Genomic DNA, 20,410 nt, shown 5'->3' with positions numbered 1-20,410 from the left:
AGCAACAGAACTCCTGAGTCAGCCACAGCTCAAAGTCCGCAGTGACTCCCATCCCCTACTCTACGTATCTCGCTTCCGTGAATAGCCCTTCTGTAAACAGCTCGCGAGCTCCCTAGCCATTGGCCGCGACGTCCCCTTTGTCACGTGGGCTGGCTGCGTGACAGGACTCAAGCCCACCGCGGATGGGGCTGTGCGCCTGCGCGGGTCGCGAGATGGCGGACGGAGGCGTGCTTTGAGGTCTGCGGGTGACGTCAATCAAGCTGGGCGCCTGCGCGGACGGTAGTGGAAAACACCAGAAGCCGTTTAACGCTGCGGAAGCTCGGATTGCGCTGTCCTTTGGTGACGTGTCCGGTCGGTGGTCGCCTCTGGTAAGGCCGGGGTGTCGGGGGAGCTCGGTGTGTGGTGGAGGAATGTGCCAGGCTTAGTGAGGAAATGGCTGCCTGTGTGGGGAGAGGGAGCTGTGAGGGACTGTGGTAATGGCGGCCGGCTGGCTGTGCCTTCTGACTGAGCTGTGTACCCCATTGGCTGAGTGGACACCCCAGGCAGGTCATTGTGTCTCTAATTGCTCCTCATAGGTAGAAGAGTTTAGACCGGACCTGTCACCACAGAGCAGATTCCACCTTCTTGTTGTCCATTTTACGTCCCCAAATTTTATGTTGTCATGTAAGGCCGAAATCTGGGATAAAAATGACCCTTCACTCTCAGATTTCTGGGCTGGGGGCAACCCCCACCCCCCAAGTTTTCACTTCCTTGAAGCTGTGGTCACATGATCATCCAGAATCATGTCTTTGTTTACTTCCTGGAGAAGTCCTCTTTTTAGCTGTCCACATCTCTGCCTGAATGATGTGAAATGTTCCCATTAGCTGGCCAGCCGACAGGTGCCCTCAGGATCCAGAAGACTGTTGACGTTGGGCTGAAGGGGACTAAATGACGAGTGTTAAGTGATAGTAAACTGCTAGCAAAAAAAAATCAAACACCTCTGCAGGTTTAACCACTTGCCTACCGGGCACTTATACCCCCTTCCTGCCCAGGCCAATTTCCAGCTTTCAGCGCTGTCACACTTTGAATGACAATTGCGTGGTCATGCAACACTGTACCCATATGAAATGTTTATCATTTTTTTGTGACAGAGCTTTCTTTTGGTGGTATTTAATCACCTCTTGTTTTTTATTTTTTTCTTAAACAAACCAAAAACCACTGAAAATTAAAAAAAAAAAAAAAGTTTTTTCTTACTTTTTGTTAAAATTTTGTAAATACGTGATTTTTCTCCTTCACTGATGTGCGTTAATGAGGCTGCACTGATGGGCATTGATAGGCTGCACTGATGAGGCACTGGTAGGTGGCACTAATGGGCATTGACAGGCATCACTGATGGGCACTGAAAGGCAGCACTCTTATATGGTACTGATAGGTGGCACTGATGGATGACACTGAAAGGCAGCATAGATGGGCACAGATATGTGCCATGGATGAGCACTGACAGGTGGCACTACTGGGGCTACACTGATCATCAGGGCACACTGATCATCAGTGCTATGATGATCTGTGTACATGTCCCCTCTGAGGAATGCAGATTACCTCCTCTCCTCTGTCAGCGTGACAGCTCGTGAGGAGAGAAATGCCGATAACTGGCATTTCCCTGTTTACTTGTGATCAGCTGTGATTGGACACATCTGATCACATGACCGAGCCGACATCTTCGGATTTTTCCGTTGATCGGTGATCTGCTGTGTCTGAGGGACACAGCGCACCGCTGATCGTCGCGCATGCACGGTTAGAATGAGAGGACATCATAAGACCTCCTCCCAGAATGAGAGAACCGCCTTGCTTCCGTCATTTTACTAAATGGCGGGCGGGAGGCGGTTAAATTGGTAGTAACGGTACCCGAAAAACCCTGCAAGTTAAAGGCATAATTTTCTTAGTATGCAGTGCATACAGCACATTATTTATTTTTGTTTAATTTCAGGTACTTGTATAGCACCGTCAGTTTACGCAGCGCTTTACATATATATTGTACATTCACATCAGTCCCTAACCCTCAAGGGATGTACAATCTAAGGTCCCTAACTCACATTCATACATACACATACTAGGGACAATTTATACAGGATCCAATTAACCTACCAGCATGACTTTGGAGTGTGGGAGGAAATCGGAGTACCCGAAGGAAACCCACGCAGGCACAGGGAGAACATGCAAACTCCAGGCAGGTGGTGGTTGGAATTCAAACCAACAGCCCTAGTACTGCCAGGCGGAAGTGCTAACCATTTAGCCACTGTGCTGCCCATTATGACATATTTACCTGAGAAAGAAGCCCTCTGGTGATGTGCTGACCCTGTTGCAGAGGGCTTCATCTTCACCTGCTCTTCCTCCCGGGTTTGTGGGCTGCAGCCGCTTGAATGACCGAGCCTCGATGATGTCACTTCCGCAGCACAGACCTCCAAAGTGACTGGTATGTTTTCCCTTCAGAGCGCATACGCCAGTGACGTCACCAGTTGCTGCTTCCTAGAATGCCTCCTAAACGGTGCACATTTAGCAGATATTCATTTCACCTACAGGGAAGATTTATTATAAGCTCACCTGTAGTTAAAGTTTTACTAAACCCAGGACCATGCATTCACGATATCTGGTCTCCCACAATCTTGTGACTTCTATCAGTGTCCAGCCGAGCACTAGCTAAAGCTTGTAGGAGGAGTTTTCTTTCTGCCCTAATAGGAATCAAAACCCCTGACCTCTGTCTGGACAGTGCTAATTGGCCCTGCGCTGATCACACGCACTCTCCCAAGAAAAAAAAAACCTCTAGCAATACACACCAAACTGAGCATGTACAAAATGCCTACGGGTCAGTCTGTCTTATCGGGAGATTGGAGGTGGTCGCTGTGGAATCCCTTAGGTTCCACAGTGTGTATAACAAGCATGCTTTACTGCATATACAGACTGATTTTACTGTTGTGGGTTTAGTAACACTTTAAAAATCTAAATTGAGAGTTTACTACCACTTTAAGTCATAATGTACTAGTATGCACTGCATACTAGCACATTATGACACGTACCTGCACCTGGAGCCCCCCAGCGAAGTGCTGTCATGGCTCCCTGGCACTTCCTTTTTCACCTGGTCTTCCTTCCGGTTTGTATGAATGGCCAGGGTTGCGATGATGTCACTTCCGCGAACGGGAGCCCCGGCATGGAGCTCTGGAGGTAAGGCGCGGGTATGCTGTCACTTCAGAGTGCGTGTGCTGGTGATGTCACCGACTGCATCCCTTGTGAATATAATACGCCTTATTATAGGCTTCCCTGTAGGTACAAGTTAAAAAGTGGACTTTACTTTCACTTTAAAGGCATAGTTCACCTATACTAAAAAGTGCAGATAAGGGGCATCTGTAGATAAAAACAAACAGTGCAGCTTTGATCAAAGTTGAATAATGACCTTGCTAAAGGTATAGGTTGTTTTTATACTTCCTGATGCCTAACCTAACAGCTTCCCATCCACCCTATAGCAGAAATAGTGCTACAGGGCGGCACGGGTATGAAAAATCACGTATATACACGTGATTTTGCATTTCTGGGTAGGGGACGCTTGTGCCATTTGCAGCTGTCAATCATCGGGTCGCGGCCGGTGATTACTCGCCGGCACCCGGTGATTGCTGAGAATCTCCTAAGGGGGGTGGGGAATGAACTGTAAACAAAACAGTTCTCCTCTCTGTCAGCTCGTGCACACTGCTTTGGACGGCTGTGCATAGCACAGCCATGCAAAGTAGTGTGCTTACAGTGATGCATAAACACACCGCACACAGTTAACCCTTTGATCGCCCCTCATGTTAACCCCTTCCTGCCCAGTGCCATTAGTACAGTGTCAGTGTTTTGTTTTTTGTGTGTGTTTTTTTAGCACTGATCACTGTATTGGTGTCACTGGGGATGTCAGTGACACCCAGTCAGTTCCCCCTCCAGTGTCAATGCCCGCCGCAGTCCCGCTATAAGTCGCTGATCGCCGCCATTACTAGATAAAAGAAATCCCAGTGTATATATACCGCCATTTGTAAACGCTATAACTATCACGTAAACTAATTAATTTACACGTATTGCTGTTTTTTTTTAGCAAAGACATGGAGCAGAATACATTTTGGCCTAAATTTATGACGAAATTTGATTTTTTTAAATTTATTTTTACTGGACATGTTTAATAGCAAAAAGTCAAAAATATTGTTTATTCTTTCTCAAAATTGTCGGACTTTTTTTTTTTTTAGAGCGCAAAAAAATAAAAAATGCACAGGTGATCAAATACTACTGAGAGAAAACTAATTTCGTGGGGGAAAAAAAGACATACATTTCATTTGGGTGCAGCGTTGCATGACCACGCAATTGTCAGTTAAAGTAATGCAGCGCCGCAACACAAAAAATGGCCTGGTCAGGAAGGGGGTAAATTCTTTGGAGGGCAAGTGGTTAAAAACTCCCAGTGATGGCATCATCTTTTCCTGCCGTGTTGCTAGGATGTTGCTAAGACCCTCCCAGCTATAACTGCCCACCTCCACCATAACAGGAGTGAGTTCTTAAATGCCTAGTTCAGAGCTACTGCCTCAGGGGAAGAGAGAACTTCTGAGTGGTTTTGAATCAAAGAACAAACTTGCTCCTGTGATGATGGAGGTGAACAATAACAGCTATGAATAGCCTTTAGCAATTTCCCATCAACAAGACCGGATGGGATGATAAAAATTCTAGGAGTTTTTTAGTCAGACTGCAAGAGGTGCTTAAAGGATAAGTTCACCTTTCAAATAAATAAATGCACATTTTTTTTGTAGGTAAAAAAAAAAAGTGTATTTATTTTTTTTTAGATGCCTGTAAAGCATTGCACCCACGATCAACAGATTGCGGGTGCAATGCAGGGCTCCTGCAGACTGTAAGTGTAGCTGTCTGCTCATACCTCGTATAGGCAGGCAGCTACACCATGACTTCAAGACTCAGCGAACTACCTAGAGTGCTAACTAGCGCCATGGCAATTCATTGAGAACTACAAGCTGTCAGCTGCAAAAGTTCTTGGTAATTGTAGTTCATTCATTCACACATCTCTGTGAAGGAATTATATGACTGGGTGGGCGGAGCCGCGTTCTTTTCAAAATGTGACAGCGGGTGTGGGGATAAGATCTCCAGCCTGCTATCACAATTAGCAGGGGGATCGGGGGAGGCTGCAGGAGCAGGAACATGTTCCACCCTAAAAACAAGTGGAACATATAACATGTTCCCCAAGGTGAACTTGTCCTTTAAATGGTCTACACCTATATCAAGGGTAATATTCAACTTTGGTCAGCTGCACAGTTTTTTTTATCTACAGGTTCCCCCTACCTGCATAGACAGTTTTGTGGTATTAGTGAGCTGTAGTTGTGTGTTTTTTGTTTTTTTGTATAAAATAAAAAGTTAGTTACAAATAATGCAGCTGATGACTTTTAGGAAACAGACACTCAAGCCCAGGAGTCCAGCGCTGGTTCTTCACTGGTCTTCGGATCCCTGGAACCACCATGTTAGGTGTGGGGAGCTGGCTGTGAGTTCCTGCTGTTTCATAGCCGGCTCCCCACTGCACATGCGTGAGATCACTGCACTGTCAGATTGGTCTAGCACAGTGGTGGGCAACCTTTTTTTTTCAACTGAGCCAAATATCGCCAAAACCACGATTGAAATTTATTTTGAGAGCCACATTTTTAAAACTGAAAATACATCCCCCATATAGTAATTCATCCCCCCCATAGTAATTCATCCCCCCTATAGTAATTCATCCCCCCTATAGTAATTCATCCCCCCTATTGTGTCAATTCACTTACCTTTGCTCCGCGCGTTCTTCTCGCCGTGTTCCCGCGCCGTTCTGGTCTTCAGGGCGGACTGTGAGAGGAGAGGAGTTCGTCACGCTGCCCCGCCTACATCCTGACAGCTGCAGAGTCCTGACTTTTGGGGCAGCCGCCGGAGAGGAGGGAGGGGAGCGGGCGCCCGGCACACAGAAGAGCCGCATTTAAGTTTGTAAAGAGCCGCATGTGGCTCGCGAGCCGCGGCTTTCCGACCACTGGTCTAGCAGATACCTGGGATGTGTGATGTGCCCTAGAAGGTTGTGGTGGGCAGGGCAAGCCTACAGAATTCTTGAGGAAGTGGAAGTAAATACCTATTACCAGAAAAAATAAAGTTCAGGTCCGCTTTAAGGTGCACTGCTAGACAGGTGGTCCCCGCAGACTGACTTCACCAGGTAAGGTAAATTGAACAGCTTGCAGGATGGGGGAGAAGTGTAGAAGGAAGGCATGAAGAAGTTGGGCTTTAACCGTTACGTCTGCCCCTGTCAATCAAAGCACTTCAAAGTAGAAATTATTTCCAGTCAGGAAAGCTGCCATCTTATCCCCTGTTTGATCTGCAGGTGCGATGCTGCTGCATAGGTGATCAGTTATGACACCAGCACACCTATATTTGGCAGCATGGCGATGGGCTTTAACACTGTGCTGCCATCTGCATGACTGCAGTTTGAACCGCTGTTTTGTGTTGGGATTGTCCTCACTCCGCACCGCTAGCACTGTCGCCAACATTCCCAGTTTATGATCAGGAGCTAGTAGGATGGGACTCCGGATCACGTGACCACCGATCAGAGCAAGCAGTGACCAACAGTTTTATTTATTTCAGGTACTTGTATAGTGCCGTCAATGTACACAGCGCTTTACACATATATATTGAACATTCACACCCGTCCCTAACCCTCAAGGGGTGTACAATCTAAGGTCCCTAACTCACATTCATACATACACATATTGGGGCCAATTTACACAGGATCCAATTAACCTACCAGCATGTTTTTGGAGTGTGGGAGGAAACACACGCAAGCACTGGGAGAACATGCAAACTCCATGCAGGAGGCGCCATTGGTCGGGAATCAAACCCATGACCCATTTACTGCAAGGCAGACGTGCTAACCACTAAGCCAATAAGTTTTGATCATTCCTTTGATTAATTTGCTGAATAGTAGATGACTACATAATTACTGTACTAGCTGAATACAGGACATATTTATGCAGCTGACATTAGTAACTGCTAAATCTGTCAGGGCCTGTAGAACAAGAACTGAGTGGTTAAAGACCGCTGAGCACTCAGTTCTGTGGTCTGATGTGAGCACAGAGCAGTGACTGTCAGTCACCGGCTCTCTGCTCTGCCCCGCCAGAGCTCACTGGAGTGCTGGGCTATGGAGGGGTTGGGAGCCCCTGGCTCAGGCTCTCAGCAGTGCACTGAGAGGCTGAGCCAGCTGCCAGTCTAAGCATCTGGTTGGATCCTGACATTCAAGTTGGGATCTCATCCGAGCCTAGACTGGCTGGGTGATGTCAACTGACTTTAGCTCTCTTGTCGGCTGAGTATGGGTCACAGGAGTTCAGAAGTAAGTGCACTGCTGTGACCCACAGGAGAAGTAGGCTCTACTTCTCCTTTTAGTGCTCAAGCACACTGGACGTTTTTACAGCGGCTGTTTTTGGCTTTTGATGTGTTTTCCTACAGCCAGTAAACTCCCCAGTATGTTATTCTATGTGTCCATGCACACATAGAATGTAATCAATGTTTTTTGGCTGGTTTTGGCTGGGTTTCTAGAGGAGTTTTTTTTAGCTGTAAAAATGCTGTAACGCAGCAAACCGGCATTTTTGGCCGTTTTTTTTTACCGGAAAAATGCAGCTAAACGCTAATGCAAAATGCTGAAAAACTCACGTTTTTAACATGTCTTTACACAGCTAATGTTACCAGCGTTATAAAAAATGCCCCGTGTGCATGGAGCCGTAATTTCAAGAAGTTCAAAATTTTATAGCCGCAAAAAAAAAAAAAACTTTGAACAAGCTACAGAAGTGCTGGTTTGACTTGGATGTTAATGTTTTTTTTTTTTAAGTGTTTGGAGCCGGAATTCCCAAGGTAGAAATCATGCCTTTAAATAAACCCTTAAAGCTTAACTACACTGCATCTGATAACAACAAACCAAAAATGCTATTTAATTCATTTTTAATATTGAAAACAAATCCTGCCCCATCCATCCATGTGCCCATGCTTTATTTTGCTGAGAAATCACTTTGAAAAACACCCCCCTATCATTTCTGGCTGTGGCCATCTTGAGTAAGGGCAGATGATTCATGTAGCATTTACTTCCTGGAATCCATCTGCCCTTCGCACAGGCAAGTAGGAGGGTGTGCATAGATGAGAAAGCCCCTCCGAAAGGCTCCTGGCACTTATGACATAATTTGCCTAGGCATGGAAACGGGAAGTAACTGAAAAAATGTTAAAAAAAAAAAAAAAAGTCTACAACAAGAAAATATGATATACTTTCCTATCTATTTACTAATGTTGGCAGCATAAGGATTAAAAATAGTCAATGTTTTAAGTAAGGCACAGTTAGAAGATAGTATGGATACCACCAAAGTTTCGCACATTGGATATTAACAGTTCACTGACCAGGAAAGTTTTGAGTATATGGGATAGAATGTACAGTGGGGATCGAAAGTTTGGGCACCCCAGCTAAAAATTTGTATTAATGTGCATATAGAAGCTTTGCTATCTTCTTATAGCTTTCTCCAGCTTTGTGAGCGTCAACTATTTTCAGTTTCAGTTTTCTAGACAACTGCTTAGAAGAACCCATGGTGCTGATTTGGGGCAAGGTCAGATGAGTCTGGGCATTTAAAACCTTTGAGATTGACATCACCTGGTCTTCCCAGACGATGATTGAGAACAATCCATGACACTGGCAGGTCTCAGGTTTGCAAAGGGGGCTGTGCATGCTATAAATTCTGCAGGGTGCCCAAACTTTTGCAGACGCCATTTTTTTGTTTTCTGTTATTTTGAAAGTGTAAATGATGGAAATAAAATCTAACTTTTGTTGACATATTATAAGAATGTCTAATCTGTAATTTGATGCCTTTTGGAGATTTTTCCATCTTTCCTTGGCTTCTTTATGCACATTAATACAAATGTTTAGCTGGGGTGCCCAAACTTTCGATCCCCACTGTATAGTCAAAAAGGATGGAAATATAATTCAATATTGACTCCCTTGGCAGGAACGGAAGGATAATATTTTTGGGAAATGGATAAAGGATAAGAATGCACGTTTGAGGATATATTAAACGAAGGGAAATCACCCACTTTTCAAAATTTAAAAAAAGATTTATTTATCACATTTTGGTGAGTGGCGGTACTATCAACGAAACCATTTTGTTTCACGTCTCCTACAACCACTGAGGACGTCGGAGGACATGTATCCATTTGAAAAATTGTTAAATGAAAAAATAACCCCAAATCGAGTCACTTCTAGGATTTATAAGATCCTTATGGCTATGGAAGGAACTGATTCTCCGGGGTTCTTGGAAAAATGGGAAAAGGAGCTTGGAACAGAATTGAATGCACAGCATTGGAATAAAGTTTTTTTCAAATTAACACGAGGTGACAAATATGAGCAGTGGAGATGAACTATAAATGTTTAACTAGATGGTATATTTCACCAAACGTAGCTCACAGGCAACAAGCTATGGGCTACAGTGGATCATGTAGAAACTATCTCTGTAATCATGTGTATGGATGGTGATGTTACAACATTTTTAATGGCTAGTCATAGCGGGTATCCTTATTATGCAATGAATACTTTGATTGTGATGCTGTACTATGACTTTGGATGATGTATTGTATGGTATGTCTACATGTTAAAATACTTTTTTGACAATAAAAAGCTTGTACTTTTTATAAAACTTTTTCCGGTATATATTTATGCCTTCAAAGTCCCAAGCCCTATAGGGGGTATTTTCCCTTTATTTAACAGGCAACTTGTCGATACTTCACCTCTGTTCCTGGAGAAGATGTGGAGAAAGGGGTACAATGGCACACATTTGGTAGGGTTGCCTGAAAATACAGGTTTACTGGAGGGAAATAATCCAATACATTCAGGAAATATGTGGGGTAACTACAGAGAGATCCGTGGAGGTGTTTATTTTTTTAACTTTGAGCCCTCAGCGAAATTATATAAAAATAGGGTACTTTGTCACCAGGGTGGATTTGATTTAAATCAAACTGATTTAATTCACTAGTCAGTAAGGCTTGATTTAAATCCTAGTTTTCTACATAAAGACTAATTCTTGCTGGTATAACTTTAATAGGAAAGTAGATGAAGATTTTTAGAATAACAACTTTTCATATTAGTTTTTTTATCCCCAGTTTAATAGGTTAATCATTCATATTTGGACAACTTTTCTGTTGTACTTAGGAAGGAGAAAAATAATCATTACCTTAATAATAACAATTTAAATAGATTTATTCAACTGAAACAATAACATTCCAGCATATGTGATTTGCTTAAACATCCATGTTTGTTAACTAATTTGGCTAAACAAAATATATATATTTTAAGAAACTTAGACTGTCAGCCCCTTCCCCCTCACACTTAGTTTCACTTTCTTCTTGTGCAGATCTATTCCACTCCAAAGAATCAGAAAAATATTGTTTCTATTCTATTCACTGAACTTCTTGAAACTTAGCAGTGAAGGGGTTGATTCTGTATTCATAGGTTTGTAGAAGTTAGGATGAAGGTCTTTTTCTTAACTCTGTTCATGTTATAACATTTTTGCTGTGAAGAAGAGGCATGTGATCTCCGCTGAGTCAAATTCAGTTTTGAGAACTGCAAAAGTAAACCAACATCTGTGATAATATCTTGTAGGCAGAGAAACTGCCCAATAATCTTACAAAAACCTCTGGAAGAGCCTGACATTGTGAATGGATTCATGGAATTTATTTACCAAAAAAATTAAACATATACAGCCTTATTCTACATAATTAAAAAACTAATCTTTATTTCATGATGGAATAACCTTTGGATGGTAATATATTTTCCTCAAAAAGCATTTTATTTAAAAAAATCCGATTTAAATCAAAAAATCCGATTTAAATCAAAAAATCCGATTTTTTTATTTTTTATTTTATTAAAAAAATCATTGATTTTTATCCACCCTGTTTGTCACTTAATTAGTGCTGCTAAGGGTTTGATTCCTAAGTTCTGGTAGGTTCCTAAAGCACCAAGAATTAACAAATGGACAAATAGAGTTGAAAATAACTCTAGGATGGAGGAGCTATGTCACATGGAGGAGGATAAAATGGGAAAATTCTGGAAAATGTGGTGTAGATGGTTGACATTTTAAACCTCTGAAAGATATATGGAACTTAGAAGTCAGGAGAGAGCCTTAACTGAGAATCCGAGAGGCGCAGCATCAGAGATGGGTAGACCAATATGAGAGAAGATATAGTTTAGGAAAGAGGTGGATGGGGAAAATGGGCTGGGGGGAGGGTAATATTGGAGTAAATGGAAATATGTATATGTGAAATATTTTTGCAAATGTTTTTTTTTTTTTGTACTGGAAAATCAAATAAAAGTTTAAATTAAAAAAAAAAAAAAAAAGTAGAAAGGGGGGAAAAAAAAAAATTGTAAATGTTGAATGAGAGTGAAGTTCAGCTTTAAACTGTGCCACTCTTGAAGGTATGAGGAACGGGTATGTAGAGATACCTGCAGTGCCCTAGACACAGATCATCTTGAAACTTGCTGCAAAGCCCCACTCCTATTGCCAGGTTATGATAGTAGTGTGTTACTAGCTGGAGAACCAGGTGACAAAGGGGGAACACTTAAAAAAACAAAAACTAAGGCAGTCACAATATCTAAAGATTGTTAAACTGATCATTTTGTTTTGGGAGTTTATACCACTTTATGACTTGGCTGTGGTAAGAGGGTTTTGGAGACCGCCATAAGTATTTTTAGGTATCTCTAGGTGCCAGCATTTTATGCCAGCCATCTCCCCTCTTTTCCATTGACTGTCTCAATAAAGGCCACCTCCAGCCAAAGTTTTTTTTTTTTTTTTAATATATATATATATGATGATTGACACTAACTTTTACTTTGTTCAGACAGCATCTGCATCGAAGGTTCTTTTTCTTTACGTTCCAGTTATTAGCATTTACATTTTGATATATTTAAGACTGGTTTATATTAAAACTAAGTGTTTTTGTGAGTTTCTTAGTAAATGTAATGAGCCAGCATGCTATATTCAGTCGCTGTAATGTTTAGTAAAAGAATGACATGAAGGAGATGGGCTTGTCATTTACCACTGTGCATACACCCACATGTGACTCTGTAGTCATGTGGGCTTCACAGATAAGAAACAGGAGAAAATGAAGGGCTTTGAAGGGAACTGAAATATAAGCATGCTCTGTACTGGGCATCAGCTGGTCTACACAATCTCAGCCTGCAGTGGGGACACAGAGAAGATGGGAGGAACAGCTGAAGGCAGGATAAACCAGGTATATTTCACTATACCCCAGATAATGCTTTAGTGGCTTTGTGAATATGAACACTGTTATATACCATGTAATTTCATAGTCATGGGTACCGCAGCACCTTAACTGCATTAGAAGCTCTGGTCTTTTTGAAAGCAGTGCATTTCCTTGTGTTCTTGCATATTGTCTTCAATTGAATATGGACCGGAATGCACAACAATGTGTCCAAGAGAATTAACTAAAAAACTGACTGTACAGTTAAATATTTTTAAGGGTTCATGTACTCGGGGCGTTTGGAAAACTCTTCTGAAGGATGGAAACTGACTGCTGGAAAACGTAGCTTAAAAAATCTGTCAGTTTGCGTTTTAGAAGCGTTTTTAAAAGATAACCTCAGGAGACCTTCCCAAATGCCCAGAATGCACTGAAAAATAGTAAATAGTTAACTATTTCAGATATTTTGAGAGAAATAGAGAGAGAAGAAGCAGAGAGAGCAGTATGTGTTGAGATGACCTGTCTTTTCTGGTTATATTCACTATGGCAGTGTTTCTCAACCTTTTTTCAGTCAAGGCACCCTTTAAAATTATGGACAGTCCCGAGGCACCCTTTAAAATTATGGACAGTTTTGAGGCACCCCATTCTAAAATGGGGTGCCTCAAGACTGTCCATTTTAAAAGGGCACCCCATTCTAAAAAACTGTTCTAATAGTTTTATACAACGCAGCAACATCCACACATGTAGGACACCCAACACTAGAGGTGATTTATTCTTCCAAAGCAAATACGCTTTTGCACACTGGTACTCACTAGTATTCCAGTGTTTCTCCTCTCCCTCAGTCTTTCTCCATCACTGAGCTAATGTGACCCCAACACTGATGAAGAGGGGCAGGGGAGGGTGAAACTAGGATGCTGTGCTGGCAGCTGACATCCTCCTTATTAACTAATGATGTCATTGGTTGTCAGAAAGCCGGCGGTTAGAAGGTCGTAATGGTGCACAATAAAAACCTGTGACTTTGTGTAACTAAAAGGCAGGCTTATTCCACCCGCTGGCTTGTATACAAGTATTGGGCAATTTGTAGATGTTTTGCCAAGGCGCACCTGAAGAAACCTTAAGGCACCCAGGGTGCATGGGCAGCCTGGTTGAGAAAGGCTGCACTATGGATCCCATCATGAGCATAATGCGGCACGTTCTACCATTTGTTTTCCTTCATTCGAAACCTGGAACTGACTGCGTTGGTGTACCGGGCCCATTAGAATACATGGAAAATGCTTTGCATGCATTTCAAATGATGAAAAAAGGCTCTGGACAGCATCTGGATAAAAAACGCTTCTAAACGCGGTTAACCACATTTACAAGTGTTTGGTGTTTGAAACATCGGTAAAATCTACTCCTGAACGCAAGTAAACTCAACTGCCTGTAAACAATTGTAAACGACGATGTGTACATGGACACAGAGGAAAACATTAGGGAGAGTTCAGGGGCTGCTGAAAAAAAACGCTGAACAGTTCCTAAACGTCAGTTTATCAGCTGCAGTGTACATGAGCTCTAACTCCCAAGTTAACAATCTTTCATAAACAAGTCTGGAGAGGTATACTCTTTTAGGGTGGAGTAATCAAATTCTTTCATTATTTCAGTCATGTCTAATCATCTAGCTGGGTGAGTTGGCAAGTCTGACGGTGCACCTAAGATATGCGTGGTATCTTAAAAACACGTGAACATTTGCTGGGTGTAACGGTAAGAAAATTATGTAATTACATGTCTTGGGCCACACGTGTGTGTGTGTGTGTATACACAGTCAGCCTGTAGAACTCTTAAGAGGCTGAAAGCTGCTGTCGCTGAAGGTAAGCGAACATCCAGATCTTAACCTGTTTCTGACCGTGCCATAGCCGAAAGATGGCTACAGTGCAGTCGGCTAGTTCTAGGAGGGTGTCCATGGATGTCCTTTTTAGGAACCGCGCTCCCTGGGGTGCGCACTGCATGTGACCTGTTATCGCTGTGTCCTTCAAACACAGCTGATCACATGGCTATTGAAAGGGCCATTCCAGATCTTAACCTGTTTCTGACCGCCCTATAGCCGAAAGATGGCTACAGTGCAGTCGGCTAGTTCTAGGAGGGTGTCCATAGATGTCCTTTTAGGAACTGCACTCCCTGGGTTGCGCACTGCATGTGATCTGTTATCGCTGTGTCCTTCTAACACAGCTGATCACATGGCTATTGAAAGGGCCATTCCAGATCTTAACCTGTTTCTGACCGCCCTATAGCCGAAAGATGGCTACAGTGCAGTCGGCTAGTTCTAGGAGGGTGTCCATAGATGTCCTTTTTAGGAACCGCGCTCCCTGGGTTGCGCACTGCATGTGATCTGTTATTGCTGTGTCCTTCGAACACAGCTGATCACATGGCTATTGAAAGGGCCATTCACAGCCGCTTTTATCATGTGACCAGCTGTGTTCAATCACAGCTGATCACCAGGTAAACAGTAACTATGTGATCATTCATTAAAGCTTTTTGGACCCATATTGGTGATCCTCGATGTGCTGGTGACATTCTCCCTTGCTGGACTAGGATGCAAACATACCTGAGCTCATCCCTATTATCAGATTTGAGTGTTTGCTGTTGTAATTGAGACATTATGAGCATTTGGAATTGTCTAAAATGTTTATACTATGTAGTTGTTTATTAAACGGAATACTGTATGTTCAACAAATTCAGATGCAGAACGGAGAATTCGTGAAGTTGTAACGTCAGGTTGTAGGTTGTGTTTGAAAAAGTAGCACTGCCCAGGCACAACTCCTCACCAGCCATGGTAATCACAGCTGCTGCCAGTTTCCATTGACTGTAGAGTAAGAATTACAGTGAGTTGGGGTAATAATCAGTGTTGAGTCTCTCAGTATGAGTCAGAAGGGTTAATGATGATTGTTTCACCTAGAAATAAGAGCCCAAAAGGTGACAGCTGAGTGTGTGCTCTCCTCTCCACACTCCTCTGGAATAATACGTATTATTATCCTTTATTTCTAGCTTGTGGTGGTTAATGATGGTTGTTGGTTCTTTCAGTTTGTGCTCTACAAGTTAAAAATAGACTGATATTCTGTTGCACATTTGAGATATGAGAAGGTGCTACCAGTTCTGCCAACGTTACTTTACCTCCTGTGGGGAAATGATTGAGGTGAACTCCGTTTTCTGTAAAGAGCTATGGAATATGGTAGCACTTTATGAATTCAAATAAATGTGTTTAGGACATATGGCACCTGTAGGCTTGGCATTATTGCAGTCTGCGCTCTGGGAAAGGAAAGAACTTCTACAAAAGCCCCAAATAGATGTAAGCCCCTGTTAGGGTTTCTCACTCCCCCCCTCTATTCAAAAGGTTTGGCTGGTCATACATTGTAATTCTCTTATGCATTCAACGTTTAGCTGTGAAGGTCCTGTTTTTATGATTTCATGTGTAGCTATGGACATGGTTTTTTTTGAGTGACTAATTTTGACGTCTGGCTAACGACATGTCTTGGCTTAGCCTAGGACCTTGCTTGGGTATAGTGCAGCCAGATGGGTGCTGATTTTGCTGTACTATAATAAATGCAAATTCTGATACCTGACCAGACTAACATCAGGAACAATGCTGTGGGAAGCCTGTAGCAGCAATTTAAGTAGAAAAGGTATTGCAGGCCTTCTGTTAGGCTAGGTTCACATCTGTGTGGGTGCTGCGGATCCACACGAAAATCCGCACCACCCGCACAGAGAAATGCGGACCCGTGGGCGGGTGCCTTTACTTCTAATGGCACGCCGCCCGCACTGGGTACCTCGGTTCCCAGTGTGGGCTGCGCTTTCAGAAGTGCAGGGACTTCTTCTCTGCATGTCAAGGGGCACGGGAGTCTATTCAAATGATGGGGCTCTCGCAAAACGCGGCCTGCACGCCGCATATATGTGAACCGGGGCTTAGCATTTGATTGTGAGAAAGTGGGTTTAGCAGAGGAGGTGAGCATCATAATTTCAAGCTGAAGTTTAATCTGCACATATTTTTACTTCCCTGGTTCCTCCTTCCCACCTCATTGACACACCAATGAAATTTTTAAATAGACCCTTACCATTTTCCTTACACAAACTTTTATTTTAGTCCTAGTAACATCATCACTGGTTTTCCATGCTCTCTATGCAATGCAGGCAGATTGTGGGTGGTGGGAGGGGCCAGGGTGCTTTACATGGCTTCTTGAAAACCTCATCCCATCACGCCTTATGCAAGCAGTGGGCGGGCTCTTGTGAATAGTTATGCAAACATTAAAATTTCTTAGTGGGTTTCAATCTGGAGAAGTGGGCGTTCCTATGCCGGCTGGCTGTATTTGCATGCTGACCACCCTAAGTCTAAACCACTTGTGACGCTGACCCTCCATGGTTGAAAGAATTGAAATCCAGTGAATACAAGGGGTGGGCCAGGAACATTAAGACTGAAAACAGAAGGGCTAGATGATCCTGGATGGCTTTCTGCTAGGAAATGAGACAGGCGCTGTCTGACATGTAATTCGCATTGTGGCAGGCTCACAATGTGCAGTGAGGTTAGAGTAAGCAGTTTCAATACAGAAGAGGGGCCTGTACAACTGTGCGATACTTAAAGGAGAAGTACGGACCTACTAAAAAGAAAACGCACACATGCACCTCCATGCTGCAGCTGTCTCTGAATAATAAACACAAGAACTCCTGCGCTTGGGGGTGAACTGCATGTACCTGTGGATCTATTATGGAGATCCTGGATGTTGCAAGCCTTGCTGCCCTCAAAGGACTGGGGGAGTCCAAAACACTAAATGCAAAGAAAACAAACCGAGGGCGCACCGGCCTAGTGCATTACCTAAATGACGTTTATTGATAAAAATAGCAGATAGTGATATACTCACAAGAGACATAAAGAATAGCAATGTCCGGTCCGACGGATGCGGTAATCCCCACAGGGCCACTGGACCTCCAATAACGAGTTTCGGGGACTTGCCCCTTGAGGCTCTAAGGAAGGGGCAAAACGCTGATAAACTCATGTTTTTAACATGACTTTACACATCTAATGTTACCAGCGTTATTAAACACGAAACGGCGCCCGCATTTGTGCACGCTCCCTGGGAGCATCGATCGCTGTACGGAACCTATGTGTGAGGTCCGATCATGTGATCACTGATTGACCAATCAGTGATCATATGAATAGTAAGCAAGATGTCCGTTCCTGACATTGTGATCATTCACAGATTTCACTAACAGTAAGCAGAGGTCACATGGTACAAATCTATTCACAACAGCCTTGTACCATGTGACTAGCTGTGACCAATCACAGCTCTCGCAGTATTTCTCAATGGCTGCAAGAATGCAGTCAGAAGGAGAAATGATTGCTTTTACAGCCTTTATGAGTGTCAAAGCAATCAGCGTAAAAAAAAAAAAAATCTTCATCACCCCCCACAAGTAGTATAGTGTCACTATGGTGCGAGGGTGACGGTATGTTTAAAAAAAACAAACATAAATAATATTAAAAAAAAATAAAAATTAAAAACATTTTTTGAAAAATTATAATTTTTGGTTATAAACTAATTTGGGTTATTTTGCTTTACTAAAAAGATAGATGAATACATTTTGGCCAAGAATTATAAAGAGATTATTTATTTGCAACATTTTAGAAGAAAAACACTTTTTTTTTTTTTTCAAAATTTTGGGAAATTTTCATTTATATAGCAAAAAAAATAAAAATTCCAGTGGTGAATAAATACCACCAAAATAAAGTTTTATCTGTCTCAAAAAACTGCAAAAAAATTCATATGGGTACAGTGTTGCATGAGTGCGCAATTGTCATTCAAGGTGTGATAGCACTGAAAGCTGAAAATTGGCCTGGACAGGAAGAGGGTGAAAGTGTCCGAACTTGAAGTGGTTAAAATGCCCCGTGTGCATGGAGCCTCAAGTTATTAGTAAAACCCTTAGAATGCAGAGGCAATCGGTTTATATGACTCCGGGTAGATTTGTATGGTATAAAAGATACAACCGGCCCTTGGAGGGCAACCATAATGCTGATGTGGCCCCACGATGAAATTGAGTTTGACATCCCTGCCTTACAGGGTAAATTTTTTTAAAAAATTGCAAATCATTTTATACATAATCACTTACAATACAATAACTTGCACAACCTATTCTAAAGACGAACATTACTTTATTCCTCGTCTTCTGGAAAAGTCCTATTTCCATACAGCAGGATTCATAGTGTTGAGCAAATTCTATGACAGCATGTAGGTATGGCATCTCTTACTATTGGACCTGTGGGTGAAACACTCTGCGTTTTATCTGAACGTGGAAGACACACCAGGGTATTGGATTGATATTAACAGTTGTATAAACATCATTGATCAGAGCTGGGTTGAATTAACACTTGTTGTATATTTATAGATTGATGGAAATGAGCCATATATCCCATGTCCTTATTAAAGCACTTTTGTCAGGATGGGGAATATATATGATTCGCCTGTGGGGTAATGAAGTCAGAAGTGATTAATGAGTGGCTTATGGAGGGGATTACTCCTGGTTTATTGATCATTAGACATTCCATTCACAGCATTGTGCTAGTAAATCTCTACAGGTTTCTGGTGCTTCAGAAAAAGGGCCCCATGCAGCAGTTGACAAGAAAGCTATCTTATTAAATCTCAGTGTATTTTCCAAAGGTACATCAGAGGAGTGCTAATACTTTTTTTTTTTTTTCTTCTTTTTTTGTGGTTGTTTTGGTTTTTTTTTTTTCAAGCAGGCTTGAAATAAACACAATTATATTTATTATTGTAGAACAAAAGCATTTTAATGTTCTCAAAAAAAAAAATAAAAAAAAATTGTATTGCCAAGTATAATATTTTGTATTGGCTACAAATATTTTATTTATTTTTGACGTTATGGTGATCATGTAGTTTATATAGCCTTGCTGGCTATGTATACGCACTTTTTCTGGGTTTATTTAGTTTCCGCTAATTGCTTGATGGTTTACATAAAATTGATTTGTTTGTTACCAGCTTGTTCAACTACTGAGACCTTTATGTGTTGGCGCATTGACTATCAACTTACAAAGTATTGGGGAGCCTAATCTGCAGCCCCTGACTTCATCAGAGGGCCACAAATAATTCTTAGAGTATTACTGCTAGAGAGCAGGTAAGAGATTGCAGATTTTGCCCAAGGAAATGATGGTCAGAGACTGGACATACTAAAAGATTTAATGGAGTCTAGAGACTTTCTTTAGAACATAGTGAGATATTGGGGATAGTAAGTAGCAGGGTGGATAAAAATCAATGATTTTTTTTAAACAAATCAAAAAAATCTGATTTTTTTTTTATTTAAATCGGATTTTTTAAATTGAAATTTACATCAAATTTACATCAAACTGTACTCCTGTGCTTCGGGATGGACTCGGCTAGGGTTATGGTGACATCACAGATATCCTGGAAAATCCACTCCTTGCTGCCCTCAACGGACCGGGGTAGTCCAATGTCACTGGATACCAGGGTGGATAAAAATCAATGATTTGTTTAAAAAAAAAAAATCAGATTTTTTTGATTTTTTTAAATTTAAATTGGATTTTTTTTAATAAAATGCTTTTTGAGGAAAATATATTACCATCCAAAGGTTATTCCATCATGAAATAAAGATTTGTTTTTTAATTATGTAGAATAAGGCTGTAAATGTTTAATTTTTTTGGTAAATAAATTCCATGAATCCATTCACAATGTCATGCTCTTCCAGAGGTTTTTGTAAGATTATTGGGCAGTTTCTCTGCCTACAAGATATCACAGATGTTCGGTTTACTTTTGCAGTTCTCAAAACTGAATTTGACTCAGCGGAGATCACATGCCTCTTCTTCACAGCAAAAATGTTATAACATGAACAGAGTTAAGAAAAAGACCTTCATCCTAACTTCTACAAACCTATGAATACAGAATCAACCCCTTCAGTGCTAAGTTTCAAGAAGTTCAGTGAATAGAATAGAAACAATATTTTTCTGATTGTTTGGAGTGGAATAGATCTGCACAAGAAGAAAGTGAAACTAAGTGTGAGGAGGAAGGGGCTGACAGTCTACGTTTCCTAAAATATATATATTTTGTTTAGCCAAATTAGTTAACAAACATGGATGTTT

At 41.8% G+C, this 20,410-nt stretch overlaps 1 protein-coding gene across 1 annotated transcript in view; it reads left to right on the top strand.

Annotated features, from left to right (window-relative positions):
* Positions 1–231: 231 nt before the first annotated feature.
* Positions 232–20,410, top strand: part of DEDD2 (death effector domain containing 2) — a 44,036-nt gene continuing 23,857 nt past the window's right edge. Inside the window, exon 1 of the mRNA XM_089687356.1 lies at positions 232–368. The gene's annotated coding sequence lies outside the window, so the exon portion shown is untranslated. The remainder of the gene's footprint in view (positions 369–20,410) is intronic.

Source organism: Staurois parvus, unplaced genomic scaffold (assembly GCF_062004578.1).
Source record: "Staurois parvus isolate SC_StPar_1 unplaced genomic scaffold, SC_StPar_1.0 ptg000423l, whole genome shotgun sequence".
Lineage (NCBI taxonomy): Eukaryota > Metazoa > Chordata > Amphibia > Anura > Ranidae > Staurois > Staurois parvus.
Note: the sequence above shows the minus strand (reverse complement) of the source record. Positions and strands in the feature narration are given on the sequence as shown.